Below are 14,191 nucleotides of genomic sequence, written 5' to 3' on the forward strand. Positions count from 1 at the left end.
TCCATTTGCCATTTCTGGAAGCTCAAGGCCATTTATTTTATGCTTTAAAAGCCTTGAGCAGAACTCCTTTCGGGGAAGATGCCAAATAGATATGAGAGGACTCTTCCTTCATAGAAGTACTGGCCAGGGGTGCACCTCACTGCTTTGAAATTGGTTTTGGTACATGAGACCAAAGTTGGCAGCAATGAGGATTTAGGAAGGCTTCAAGCCTGGCATTGTAAGGTTCTTGTTTGATGCAGCACAGACTGAGGAAGGTACAGGTAGCAGGGGGAGTGGCTGAGATGTGAGGACACCATTATGCCTTGACACAACTCTGCAGATCAAGATATGAGGTACCTTCATACAAAACTACCAAGAGTTTCTTGGTGGGCTTTAAACACAGTGAACTAGGGATTCTGGCTCCAGAGAGGGAGCCAGAAAAAATCCCTCCAGAGAGGGATTTTGGAAAATCTTCAGCACTGCAAACTGAAGCAAATCTGCTGAACTCTTTGCAACAGCAATGGAACTGCTATCTCCATGTGCTGAAGGAACAGTTCTCTAACACTTCAATTCCTATGACTGGCAATAGCTCCTTGGACAAGTAAACCATTTCTCATCAGTTTTCACAACTATAGAGCACAAATAAGAATACTACTTTTTTTTTTTAAGGAGTTTTTGAAGTCTGCACACACTAAAAATTTCATAAGAGTCGGTGTTGAATTACATAATACTGTCTTTTATGGACACTTTGATAGATTTTGGTATTATATTTAAGTAAATGCATCCTTGATGGGCCAGACATAACTTAAAAAAAAATAAGTTTTAAAAAAACACCCAAACAAATCAACTGAAAAAAAATGAAAAAAACCCAAAACCTAACAACTTTTCCTTCTATTTTTTCATTTTGCGCTAAGAATTTATGTTATTACAATTTATTTTGTCTTTTTCTCCCAGGAGAAATACACACAAACCTTCTGAATTCATGGAGTGTGAGAGCTATTTTGACTGGAATAAATTTTGTAGAAATTTTTCTAGTGATGTCGTAAGTTTTCTTTTATTCATTTTCTTCTAAGAATGCTGTAATTCTGTGGACCTTCCCTGGGAAACTGCTGAATACTTTCACATTCCTGCCACATATCAGACTTGGCAAGAATACAGGCAAAGTTTGGTGATATCTCTGTATCTATTCACACCAACACAAAGAGACTTTAACTAATAGGAAATATTTTGTTTATAATTGTCGTATTAAATAGGTTTTTTCTAAATTTTGTGTTAATGGACATTAATTATCAACAATTGCATGAAGTCTGAATATTTGTGTAAAATGTGTTTAACCTTCAAAAGTACTGACCACTGTGACAAGAATGTAATCAGAGTTTGAAAAACATGGAAAGATTTAGCTGGAGAGCACTTCTGTATGTGCCAAACTCCACGTACATAAGCCTGTACTTTGTGCTTGGCCAGGCTGGGGTCCTGGTGCTCAGCACCTTGCTAGATCAATACCTCAGGAAGGACAGATTACCATTAATTCCTTCCTAAGTGAGGATGTCTTGTCTCAGCTGCAGCTCTGCCTGGCCAGACCTGTCCTGTTAAACAACTTCAATTCGTGAAGATGCTTGGCTGAACAACAAAAAGCTCACACCTGCTTTCCTTCATGGCCATAATGTCCTTTTCTGCTGCCACTCTAACACCAGGGCTTCCTGCAGCCTCTCTGTCTGTTTTTGCATTGTCTCACTGTGGGGAAGGTGGGAAGCAGGCTAGCAGGAGCTGCAGCCCTGGATGGACTGGAGAAAGCTTGGCTGCCAATCACCCCTCTCTTTAAGCTATGCTACCCTTATTCAATAGAGGTAATGGGTCCAGTGGGCAAGTAATAGGTCCAGTGGGTCTATTACACATTTTTATTGAAAAGCAAAATAAATAGCCCTGTAAAACTCACACACTGCCCCAGGGCTACAATAATTTATGCAGCTTCTTTTTTCCTTCTTTTTCTCTTTGCCTTTTACAGGGTTGTTTTAGTGAACCTTTCCAGAATGGCAGGTAAGAGCTTTTGAGAATTCATCACCAGTTGTCTGAATAAGACAGCATTTAAAATACTGCATGTTATGTGGAGAACTGTGTCAGGCTTTTTTTTTATTATACACATGTGTAGTACCAAAGCAGATCACATATTACTCAGCTAAACTTGTTTAATAGAAAGGGCGTAAAAATCAAAGTATGTATAGTATCAGGTTTACTTTCCAGAGAGAATGTGTTTTTCCACAAAACTAAGTAAAGAGTAATTTACCACTCCAACAAGCTGGGAAAAGGAGAACATTCTTTCCTAAACAGCTACAATTATGCATTTGGCAGGCAGTAGTAAAAAGTAATTCTGCTTTCCTTCTTAGCCCATAATAAATCTGTACCTGGGACTGATTAGAGAGCAACTGGAGAGGTGCTGCTTTTCTTTCCAAGGTCTATCGATGATTTTTTTCTTTTGTTTGTTCTTTCAGAACATGTTTTAACAGTGGAATTAAGACTGTCTCACCATCTTTGTAGTTGTGTCCCACTTCTTCTTAATTTGTCAAAGTACAGATTTCTTATAGGTGGAGTAGAGAAGAAACCCCAATGTTAGAAAATCAGGATGATATTCTAAAGGACATGATAGAGGAAATAATCCTTATGGCAATCCCTTTATGCTAGCATAAATCTATTCTTTCTTGAGTATCATAGGACCAGTATTTTAAATTGTGCATTGTCTGCTCCAAGCCTGATCCAGATGGTGTAGCACAATATGGAAATGCTGCACCTTTAAACTCTTTAGAGAACACTTAGCTATGCAAGGTAAGCATAGCTTTGCTGTACCAAACTAAATGACTCACTGCACTTCAGCTCTGTCTCTTAAACCTGTTGCTTCGTTAATGACTGCATTAAGCATCTTTGGAAAAATTTACCTTTGCAGTGAGGAAAAATCCCTTACCTACATTAATTAGAAGGTAGCATATGCCCAAGACCAAAAGAAAGACAGACATATTTTCTAAAATTCTCTGTTCATTTTTGTCCTTACTGTTAACAACTTGGATAGTCTCATTACCAGGTGTCTGTTGTGCAGGATGATTTTATCTCAAACAGCTGCTTTCCTTTTCTATTTCACTCATGAGAGCAATGAAAGAGGAAAAAAAAAATCAATTTAAAATAAATAAATAACCCTTCCTAAATTCAATAGAACACTTTAGGCCGAGTGCTTGAGACAGATGTTAAGGAAAGAGAAAACACAGCCTCTTTATGATTTACTCCTTCCCCTCTCACAAAATTGTCATTAACACCTAGAAATTGGGAGACAGTAGTAATTATTTCAGACTGCAAAACAGTGAATAAAACTTTATTGAAAAGCTCCTGCTAAGATTAGTTCTCAGCTGGAAACTCAGATTGCCTTGTGGACAATGCCATGGGATAACATGCATGAGAAGAGATGCAGTGGTGAAACTAAACAGGTATCCAGCACATGGGAAATAAAAGGATAGTCCTGGGACTGTATCAGTGAAATGTCTTGTGTTCTGTAGTGCTCTGCTCATGCAGAGAGGGTTTAGAAGAGGCAGCTGATGGAGGAGAGTGGAAGAGGAAGCTATTAAAACAGACAGTGTGGAAAGTTAATTACTTGAGCTTAAACCAGAAGACAAAATTTAATAAAGAGGAAATCTGTCTTTATGGTGGTATTTTTCTGAAGTGTTTGGTGTTCATATTCTAGGGAAAGCCACCAAGCTAATAGTCCTGAAAGGTGACATGTCTCCTGGCTGTAAAACTCTAAGAAGGTGACCTGTAGAAGACTGGCTTCCATACCAAGCTCAGCCTGAAAAACTTCCCAGAGAGATGCAAAAAGATGCAGGTTACTCTCAGCAGTCCTAAATTCCAAGCCTAAATTCTTAATATTTCTTCTAGGCAAACCTCTTGTTTGAGGTGTTTTTCTGGCTATTTAAATTATCAGGAACCTCAGAGGCACCGTGCTTTCTCTGTTGGCAAGAAATACAGGGGACCTTGGTGGAATGCAGCTGAGATAAATTTAACTCCCTCTGCTCATTCAGCCTAGGAAGCCTTACCGGAGACAGTGATGCAAAGTGGTCTTTTGTCTGCTAGGGCTTGGGCTGCACTGTCAGTGCTTTACTGTGTGAGCACAGCATAAGCAGCCTGATTACCTATTGTGAGTCTTTACAGGACAGATTTCCTTCTGTCTGTATGGGGTAATGACTGCGCACCACTATTTAGGAATGGTAGAGAAGCTAAAGCAATAGGAGTGCTACAGGCAGGCAGAAGGAAGTCCCTGAAGAACAGAGGACTTACAGATGGACTAGGGAAATTCAGGTCTAATGTCTGGATTTAATTTAATTTTTATGCTGTTGTTAGAGACAGCCTGGAGTTTCTCTAAAGAATAAGCAAAGATACTGTCCTTTTACACTCCCAGGAGCGTAATCTTAAAAAATGTCTTCACTGTTTTTCCAGTGGCTACAGCCTCCCATCACATTGAGTTACCCTGTATAGTGAGGACATGTGGGGGGGATTCAGCCCTCTGGCTCCAAGTGAAATTGGTACTGGTTGTCTCTCACCTTCCACTCTTAAAAACACTTGACAATTTGACATTCTCACTGCTAAATGAAACTGACAGAGGCTCATCAGCGATAGGACATTGTTATCAGCCCTGGCAGAAATCATACCAAGAGCCTTATGCGAAGTGATGACTTGCATTTACTTCCAGCAGGATGAATGCAATTCGGTGTCAAGTGTTCCCAGTGTATGACTAGGGAACAGTGAGGAAGTTACTTAAAGAACTTGTGTTCTTCCTGCTTCCATCTCAGTCATCTTGGAAGTAGATTGCAAATTGTTTAAACCCTAAAATACTGCAGAGTAAATGTCTCGTTATTACACTGTAGTTTGATATGACTTGGAAAAAAAACCTCTAATATGGTTCAATGATTGTTTTCAGATGTTGGTCTTTATCAGACTCAAGATGCTGGGCAAAAGATGAAGGCAAATTGCTAGTACCGTTCTGCTTGCCAATAATTCCTTCTTTCTTACTTTTTTTTTTCTTTCTCTCTTTCCTTCCTTTCTTCCTTTTTTCTTTTTTTTTTTTTTTTATCCAGTTGTATTAATGAGACTAGTTGAGCAAGGCACACTGCCCCCACATATCTGGGACAGGCATACAAACCCTGCCTTTGGCAGAGAGAAGGAAAGCAATTCACATCTGAGGGCTATAAAAAGCCAAGCTGAAAAGAATTCTGTCAAGTCAGAGCTGAATTTTTCTTGCAGAAGGATTTTCCTTTCCCTCTACTACTGCCACCCAGCTCTTTTTAAATGGTCCAGGATTGGACCATTTGGCTGTTTAATATCTCAGAGTTCCAGGGTCTGGGGCTGTTGGGAGTTAGAAGGGTTTTATTGATGCCAGCTGATGATGCTCTCATCAGGTGAATGGAGGTGTATTGACAGCCCTTGGCTGTGTGACTCAGAGACATTCAGGTTCCTCATGGAACAGTGACCTTGGAGAAAAGTGTATGAAGAAATTAACACAAGAATTTCAAAAGGGTTAGGTTTCCATCCCTGTCATCTTATTTTGTGATACTCACATAAGAAATAAAGAGATAGGTTAAAAGTTTTCCACTCATTTCCCTGTCACTGTGCATGCCTGCTGACAAAAATAAGTAATATAGCATTTGACTAAAAAAAAACCTGACTGAAAGTAGGGCCCTCTCTACTTAAAAAGAGACATTATCATGTTGCATAAAATGAATTGCTGTAAAAACCTTAACTCAGAAAGTGAAGGTTTTTCATCTTCCTCTTTACTAACAAGAGGTTCTGGTTTTGGTGCTTTTAACCCTTAATTTAAAATGCATTTCTAAAATAGAGGTATATTATTTGAAAGGGCATCTCAATAACAGGAAAACAAGAGCCAAAAAGACCCTCCCAAAGAAGAAGCCATCTACTGTTTTTTATTTTTTGTTTTGTTTTTTTTCTGAACATGGAAACTGCAGCAAAGGCTATGGGTAGGAAAGAAAGGATGAGGCCTTCAGATTTGTCTCTTGCTATAGCTGCAAGTCTCATGGAAGTCCACCAAGATATGGTTCTCTGGTGGCCAAATCTTAGTCCTTGGAGCCTCAGAAATGCAGAACCACTAAGTTCTTCTTCATTTCCTTGGCATCCACCGGGAGAAGCTCGAGTAACACTAACCCAAATAAACAGGTGAGAGAGTGCTTAACTGTTACCCACATTATCCTTTATTTTTTCCTTGTTTTTTAGGTGTGTGGTGCTGTAGGAAACACCTGCATGGGGCTCTGGTCTCTTTCTACCCAGCTGACTTTTTTCAGCCATGCACTGGCTTGGGGTCAGCCCTCGCAAGCAGGTGTTTTCCTTCAGAATAGCTTTCTTGTCTGCATCCAAGTGGATCACAAGGGCCGAACTTCACTGCCGGAGGTCACAGGTCAAACACGGCAGCACGGGGTCCCTTGGGTACTGTGCTTACCAGGTGTTTAATATTATCAGAGGTTATTTGCTGAAACCGTGATAGAGTGTTCTCAGCGATTCAAAATAAATTTAACGAGAACAGTTTTAAAAGCCCCCACATTAGAGGATGTCTGTTCAATGGACAGAGAGGTTAAAGTTAATTCGATCAGGCATATGTACTTTCTCCAAAAGGGAACATATGCACTCAGCGGCTTGGCCCCATTTGTTGCAATTTTGGGTCTCATTTCCATTTGCAAGAAAGATAACTACTTGCATATGGAAGCAATAAATAAGAGAAGTCATTAACATTTCTCTAATTTAGGGGAAGAAAAAAAAAGTCTTAACGAAGTAATATCTTTGCCAGGGCAGACAGAAATGTAAATTGGAGATTGGAAGGAAACCTATTAAAGGAATTGCTATGTTACTAGTCTTTTTTAATCTAATGAATTTATGAATTGCCACTTGTTAGGTCATAGACTTCGTTAATTTCCTATGTGTTTAGTTAAGGAGAGAAAGTATGGGGCAGGAGGAAGGAGGGGTGAAAGGAAAATGCTTGTGAACAATGAACCTGAGCAAATATTTTTGTACAATGTGTTAAGGCTATTAGGTTCAAAATTTGTGATTAAAACCAGCTATATTTAGAAAAATCTGAGAAAGGTTGCTCTGTACATCTATTGAACAGAACAATAGAAGTTTTAAAAACTTTTCCTGCGCTTATTTTTTCATATTCATATGCCCTTGAAAGTTGTAAAGGGTTTAAAGGTTGTGACATTTGCTGAATAATTTTATTGAAAACAAGAAAAAAATGTAAGAAAGTAGTATAACATTATGGTGCCAATTTACTAGTCACATATCTATGGGCAATACTCTCAAAAGTCATAGGTAATCGGATACCTCTTGGGCTTTCTTTGCTGCAAAGCATGAAGAGGAATTTTCGTTCTCTTTTTTCCTGTGGATTGCAGAAGCTAAAATAGATTCTGAACCTTGGTTCTCGAGAATCTTAGTACCCAAAGGTAGGAATTCTTTCTAGATTTTTTTTTTTTTTTAAAGTCAGCCTTTATTTTGAAGGAAACAACAGGAGGACAAACACCAAAAATATTAGAGTAAGCCAAGAAAAATAAAGCCCTGTTATCTTCTGTATAATTATTCAACACTGTTCAACAGTGCTTTGTGCAGAGGATATAATTTTGCAATCCCACCCTCTCAATGCACTGAAAAGGTAATGCACTGGTCCTACTTCCATCAATCATTGCAGGCCTTCCCATGGAGCCCTGTCCTGACACACGTAGCGTGAATGGATGATGCCAATTCGGTGGCTCTTTAAAGTGTATGACTTGGAGATAGCAGAGCTAGCAACTGCATTGGAAATTGCTCCCTAAACATGCAGCAGCTTTCCCTCCCAGACGGGCAGCTGAGTGAGCAGCATACTGAGCCTGCTGGGTAGCTGCAATTTCCTTCAGTCGTGGAGGCAACCAAGTCTTGAAAGCAATTTCTGAGTTGGCTGGGTTCTTGGGTGTTAATGAAAAATGTTCAAATAGCAGCATGTTGAGGTGCCAGGTGGCTACTTTCTCATCTCTGGGGGCTGTGGGGGAATTAATTGTAATAGTATCCCTTCTGAATGAGGCAGCAAGAATAGACTGAAAAATAAGTTACACACATATGTGTGCATGCACAAGCGCTTGCACACTCTTGGAAATTCAAACCAAACCTCGATAAGTTTAGAAAGCCCCCACTGCACTTTACTTCAGTGTAAATCTGTGCTTCTGAGTGATGCTTCTGGCTCCACCCAGACCTCTCGAAATGAAGAAAAAACCCAAAACACCCAAACAAAAAACAATCCAAACTCAAAACAAAGGCAGGTTTTGTTGCATTTCTGGCATAAAAGGAAACAGGAACTAATGAAAATTGAACTAAAATATCTGTTCTCAAGAGGCCCATGTCTGCATTCTTGAGGTTTCAGATAGTTTGGATAAGCTCTGTACAAGTATTTGAACTTTTTGGTAGGTCTTCAAACTGAACCTCTGAAGCTCATGATGTTCACAGGTGGCTTGCCACTTTTGTGCCATGGAGCTGGACTCAGTCTGCTTTCTCAGGCCCTTGATACTGAAAATATTTACAAGGTTTGAAGAATCCAGAGAAATCATGAGTGTGTCCTTTGGGTTTATTTCACCACTACAAGGGAAAATTTTTCTGCTAATGAATTAGTCATCAAGAAATTAAACAGGAGTTGTTCAGACACAAGTCTAAGCCAGAGAAGATCTAACTTTGCAGTCAGGTCCTGTTACTGACCTCCTATGGAAGTTAAGCCACTCTGAACATCACTAGTGTGTTTGCTAAAGGGGAATATCTGTGTTACAGCAATGAATTGGTTATTTGTCAGATAGTATGGAAAGGAGCACATCAGAAAGCCTACAAATCTATTAATTCCAGAAGGATGAGTAAAATACTGTAGTTTTAGTTGGCTAGTCCTAGGTACAATCCAAGAAGGAAATTCTTAGGAATCCTAATGGACTTAAGTTACTACTTTGCTTGGTGCTCAGTAATGTTTCAAGCAGCTTGGATTTTAAACCACATGAAAAATATGCCACCCTGCTGTTTCCACCAACGTGAGCCAACAACTGAAGATACTACATCTAATTTGTGTGCCAATAATACATTAATTATTTATGTTTTCAATTGCATGTCATACTAACTTCCATGTGTAAAACTGAAAAATATAAGCATACACCCTCAAAGAATTATCCATGTTTTTCTTAGAGCAGGCACTGTATCTTTGAAAGAGACACCTTTCCCCTTGACCTCAGTGGAATAATTCCCAATGAAATGTGTGTGAGTCAGAGTGGGAGTCCTTTTCCTCTTCTGAAAACAAGCAGGCTACAGTAAAACCTTCTGAAGCTGTATAAAGTCAGAGGCACGACTGATGCTGTAGATTATGGAACCACTTGGGACTAATGACTATTAACACCAGCACTGGAGCCAGTGTGATGGCCTGAAAATAAGTTAAATATGTCTGTGTTTAAATGAGAAAGGAAGTGAATCTGAGGTGAAGGGGCTTTTAAGATAAATTTCCTGGGCTTTGATAACATTGAAAGTTTTCAATGGCTAAAGTCTGGAGACTTAAGAAGCAACTCTTTATCTAACTTAGAAGACACCCGCAAAATTATCCACATGTGAAGCCTTAGCTTCAGTGTCTTACATGATCTTACATAAGATAATTTCTAAGGAAGGCCAAAGGCACAGTGGAAAAGACTTTTTGCTCTTGCATATCATGGCCTAAAAATATTAGTTGAGAATTATGAGAGATACCTGAAAATTTTTGGGTTTTCTTCTAATTTGGACTTCAGGAAGAATGACCCTTCAATGTTGTAATTGTAAAGGTAAAATCTACCTACTATAAATAGAGCATTTTGATGGGTTAGTTAGATTTCAAGCACTGAACTCAGCAAAACCTGTCCTTCATCACCTATCCTTCTACTCTGAAAGTAACATATATTCCATATATTTAGAATAAGTAAACATCTGTTACATTTATGCTGAGGTATGTGAGTTTATGAAGATACATTTAAAATATTGTAAAATTACTTTATTTTTCTGTTGCATATTAAAGTACTTCATGGAAGTTTAGATTATAAAGTATTATCACAATCCTAATGCCATGCTACACCTTTTAAGTAAGAGGAAAAATGATGACTTTTGTATTGTTTTGTGTGTGTTCTAGCCAGTCATGTCTTTTCCATTTGTTGCCTCTCTACTACCTCTACTTCTCTATCTTACAAAAGAGATGAATAATATATATTCTTTCTTTTCCATATCAACTACCACTAATCTAATAATGAATTTCTTTGCTGTGATGCATTAACACTGAAAAATAATCTTAGTATAAGAAGGAAAAAAAAATCCCAGTCCCTCAGGAGATCGATGGTACAAAAATATAGGAAAAAGAAAACTCTTTTTTAATTTTTCCAGAATACAAATGCATTAACTTTTTTATTTCTTTTTTTTTCTGACAATTACTGGTAGCTGTACAGTTTGCAAAGCTCTGGGCATGCACATATATGTTTAGTTTCTTACTACTTAAGCAGTTTCACAAACAGAAGCATTGTACAGTTGCAGTATTCTAAGCATGAGTTAAAATAATTTTAAAACCTGTTCAAATAATTTGCAAAGACCTACTCACAGATATGAATTACCATATTTTGACATTTACTGAAGATAAGAGCATGGAAAGAGGTAGAGATGGGGCATATCTATTGCATACCTGTGACTGGCACTTCAAATAGCATGTAGCTCCCATGAATGAAACTGGTCCTATCTTCTGTGTCATCATCTTGAAATGATTGTTTCTAAAATGAGATTGAAAAGAGCAATCTAAATTGTACCTACTAATTATTTGAGGTGAACTGAGCAGTTGTAGTTTAACATAAAGCCTTTTTTTTGCTGGTCCAAATCCAGTGGTCCAAAAAAGAGCCTTTACACTTCTTGCTGCCTACACCTCCATCTGTTGTGCCATTTGTTTTTTAGAAGTGGTCTCCATTGGTTTAGTTGACTAAATGTAAGTGCTCAGTGCTATTTGTGATATTCTAATGCATGCAAAAAATCCTCATGGCTGGTAGAAACATTACAGGAACTCTGGGACACATATGACCCCTAGAGATGGAGGCCAGGTGATATAAGCTAGGGTATCTCAGGGGATAGTAGAAAGAAAACTGTATTTAGACGAATACAGTTTAAAACCTGTATCATCAAACCCACTTGGAAACTGCAAAGGTCTTCCCAAAGTCCTGTGTCTTATCTGCAGTTTATAAGCTAACATTTTGAATACTATGGGGTGTCTCATACAGTGGCCAGTGACAGCATTTGGGAGCACAAATCTTGTCCTCCAGAATTACTGAAAGGATTAACAGGGTTAAATTTATTAAAAAGAAAAATAAATTCTCACCTTCTAGCACTCAGCCTAAAGTGGACTCTTGCTTTTTCATCAGTTGAAAATTCCTCTAGATTTTTTTGCATCTAATCTTAGATGCCTTGTAGTAACCAAAACATCTGCATGAGGCTGGCAGAAGTGGTATGGGATGCACACAGTCCTGGTGACCCATCAATTACTGCTCCATTACTAGAATGGCAACTGGTGTCTTTATCAGGAGGGATGCTCTGCATGGGTTGACCACAACCATGTCAAAGGGTGAGCTATGTATTGAGAAAAAAGGATTGTACTGACTACAGTGTGAGCACAGATACCAATCTAGGGATGCCTGCATTTCAACACCTGTTTGTTTCAGATGGATTCCTGCCCCAACTCCCCTCAACTGACTGGGAGGTTGTTCCAGCACAAGGATTTGCTTGTCTTCAGACTGCTACCAAAGTTTTGCCTTGAGTTTCAATCCAGAAAATACCGGTCCTCTGGTGATCACAAAGATGTTTTAATTATGGACCTAGATTTAATTGTCTGACATCGCTAGAATTGTTCATCAATTTGCAGGAATAAACCTGTAAAACTCATTTTTACTTATTTTGTTGTAGGCCAGGCCTATTTCTGATATCACATGAACAAGATGCCAGAACAAAAAAATCTTGCATCAGCTGAGGTGGTTCAGTGATTTGCGATTTGGTTTGAAAAATCTTGTTGTCCAACTTCAGTAACTGGGAGAGGAGTTTCTAATATTTTTTAGTAAATTGCCCCCTACACAGTAGAAAGTACAACTTGATTGTTTATCTCTTTATGCTTCCAGCTGCCAGTGCTATTTTGTGTTTCAATGGTAAATAACAATTTTATTAGCCTTCTCTGTGGAGACTTTTGGTCATTTATTAGTGACATTCCTCCATACAAATTGTTGAATAGTATTTGTATGTTTCCATGGACCCATTTGCTGTCAATTGATTTCACATTCAGACCATCTGTAATGACTCATTTGTTAGGTCCACAGTCTCATTATTTGAATGGACTACTTGTATTGATATCATTAGCCTTGAACAACCTCAGTAGTCCTGTTCATGGTCACGAGCTTTTAAGTTATAAGCTCAGTTCTTATCAGTGTTCATCTGTCAGATTTTCAGTCAGTTCTGATTAGTCTCAGGTAAAAAAAAAAAAAAAAAAAAGGCAACACAGCAACAACCCTCCCCCCTGCCCCCAAGATGCTGAACAACAATTATGACACAATCTTACTGGCCATGATTCCTTCTTTGTCACACATACAGACAGTCATTTCCATGTCAACAGTCCATGAGCATTTTATAATGTCTGAAATGCTTCTAAATATGAATTACATATCAGAAAATTATTAATGACATTCTTGGCATTCCATTAATGTTATTTATTATTTATCGTGTGTGAGACGGAACTGCCTAGAGGCCTTTGCAAAGGATCAAGGGCCCGTTGAGCTAATCTCTTGCTAGGAATATCAATCCAGATGGATGAGCAAATGCAGGAGCACATGGCAAACAGCAAAACCTGTTTGTCAGTTCAGCATTTCAGCCTGCAAAATAGTGCCATAGCACAGAGGCAGTGGCACAGTTCATGCTAACTGGCACCATCAGCTGTCACAGCTGAAAGGACACAGACTGAACAAAATCAAGCTGTGTTTAGACTTATTTACTATGAATTGCCTCATCTGTTCCTTGGCCTGAATGATCATGTTTTCTTAAGAAGGCTTTGAGGGTAGGAGGAAGTCTATGGTTCATTTTTGAACCTGCAATATAGAATCAGAGTGTGGCTGAGTAGAATAATTAGACTGGGAAATGCAAAATTCATCCTTTGTGCCATATTATTGCCCATTATCTTATAGACCTCTTAATTCTGGTGAATTAAGAAACCAATGATAATGTTGTGCTGCACTCATTTTGTGAATCACAGAATCTCATAATCACTCAGATAGGTTGGTCTATCTATCTGGCATCATCAGCCAGATGAACACTGTGGGTCATCTGGTCCAGCCTTATTGTTTAAGCTGGGTCATCCTGGAGCACATGGCACGGGATTGCATCCAGACAGTTCTTCAGTATTTCCCATGTGGACTCTCTTTGACATGGGTGGCATTAAAACACTCTTCAGGTCTCTACCACCAGAAATTCTTTCCACCTGCCATCAATAATGTATTTGTTGATATTTTCTAATTTCATACTCTCCATCTTCACACTGCACTGTCAGGAGAAAAATGACCTGATATTTAGGTCCACCTGATATTTCCTGCCCAGTGACCAGGAAGAGTTGGTGTAAATGCTTTGTTCTGTTGTAGGTCTCTGCTATGAGCTGGGGTCACCTGTATGGGATTTCTCAGTCTTTTTTTTCCTGTGTATTTTATGAAGGATGATGCCTTCCTTTGGGACCATGAGTATTCGTGAACTTTTTATTGACAGGTGGCCTTTGCTTTTCATCTCCTGATCTCCCACATCACTTTTAGCAACCTTTGTTTCATGATGTCAGGAGAATGAAGGGTTAGGGGGCTGGTGATGTCAGATACCAGGAGCTGAAGGGTGGCAAGAGGGCTGCTATGTGAGGCTTTTGCCAAAAGCCACAGTCTTTTATTAGCCATCAAAGTTTCTCCCTTTAGACTGCTTATGCTCAAAGGCCTCTGAAAGCAGCCCAGAAAATACAACTGAAATCAGGAAATTTCCAAATGGCAACAAGGCCCAATAGCCAAATAAAATAAATGAGCTGGCCTAGGAAATCCTTATAACTTGCCACCCAACAACAATAAACTAGCCCTACAACACACAAACTAGAAAGGAAACAAAGAAGTCTTTTAATTAT

The 14,191-nt window shown here is 38.8% G+C and overlaps 1 long non-coding RNA gene across 1 annotated transcript; it reads left to right on the forward strand.

The window, feature by feature from the left end:
* The first annotated feature begins 1,597 nt into the window (after positions 1–1,597).
* On the forward strand, positions 1,598–9,179 carry LOC111922755 (uncharacterized). The gene is made up of 3 exons (XR_002860705.2): positions 1,598–1,826; positions 1,985–2,016; positions 6,241–9,179. It is a non-coding gene; the product is annotated as an uncharacterized LOC111922755 (long non-coding RNA).
* Positions 9,180–14,191: the final 5,012 nt, after the last annotated feature.

Source organism: Cyanistes caeruleus, chromosome 3, assembly GCF_971803275.1.
Source record: "Cyanistes caeruleus chromosome 3, bCyaCae1.hap1.1, whole genome shotgun sequence".
NCBI classification, from domain to species: Eukaryota; Metazoa; Chordata; class Aves; order Passeriformes; family Paridae; genus Cyanistes; species Cyanistes caeruleus.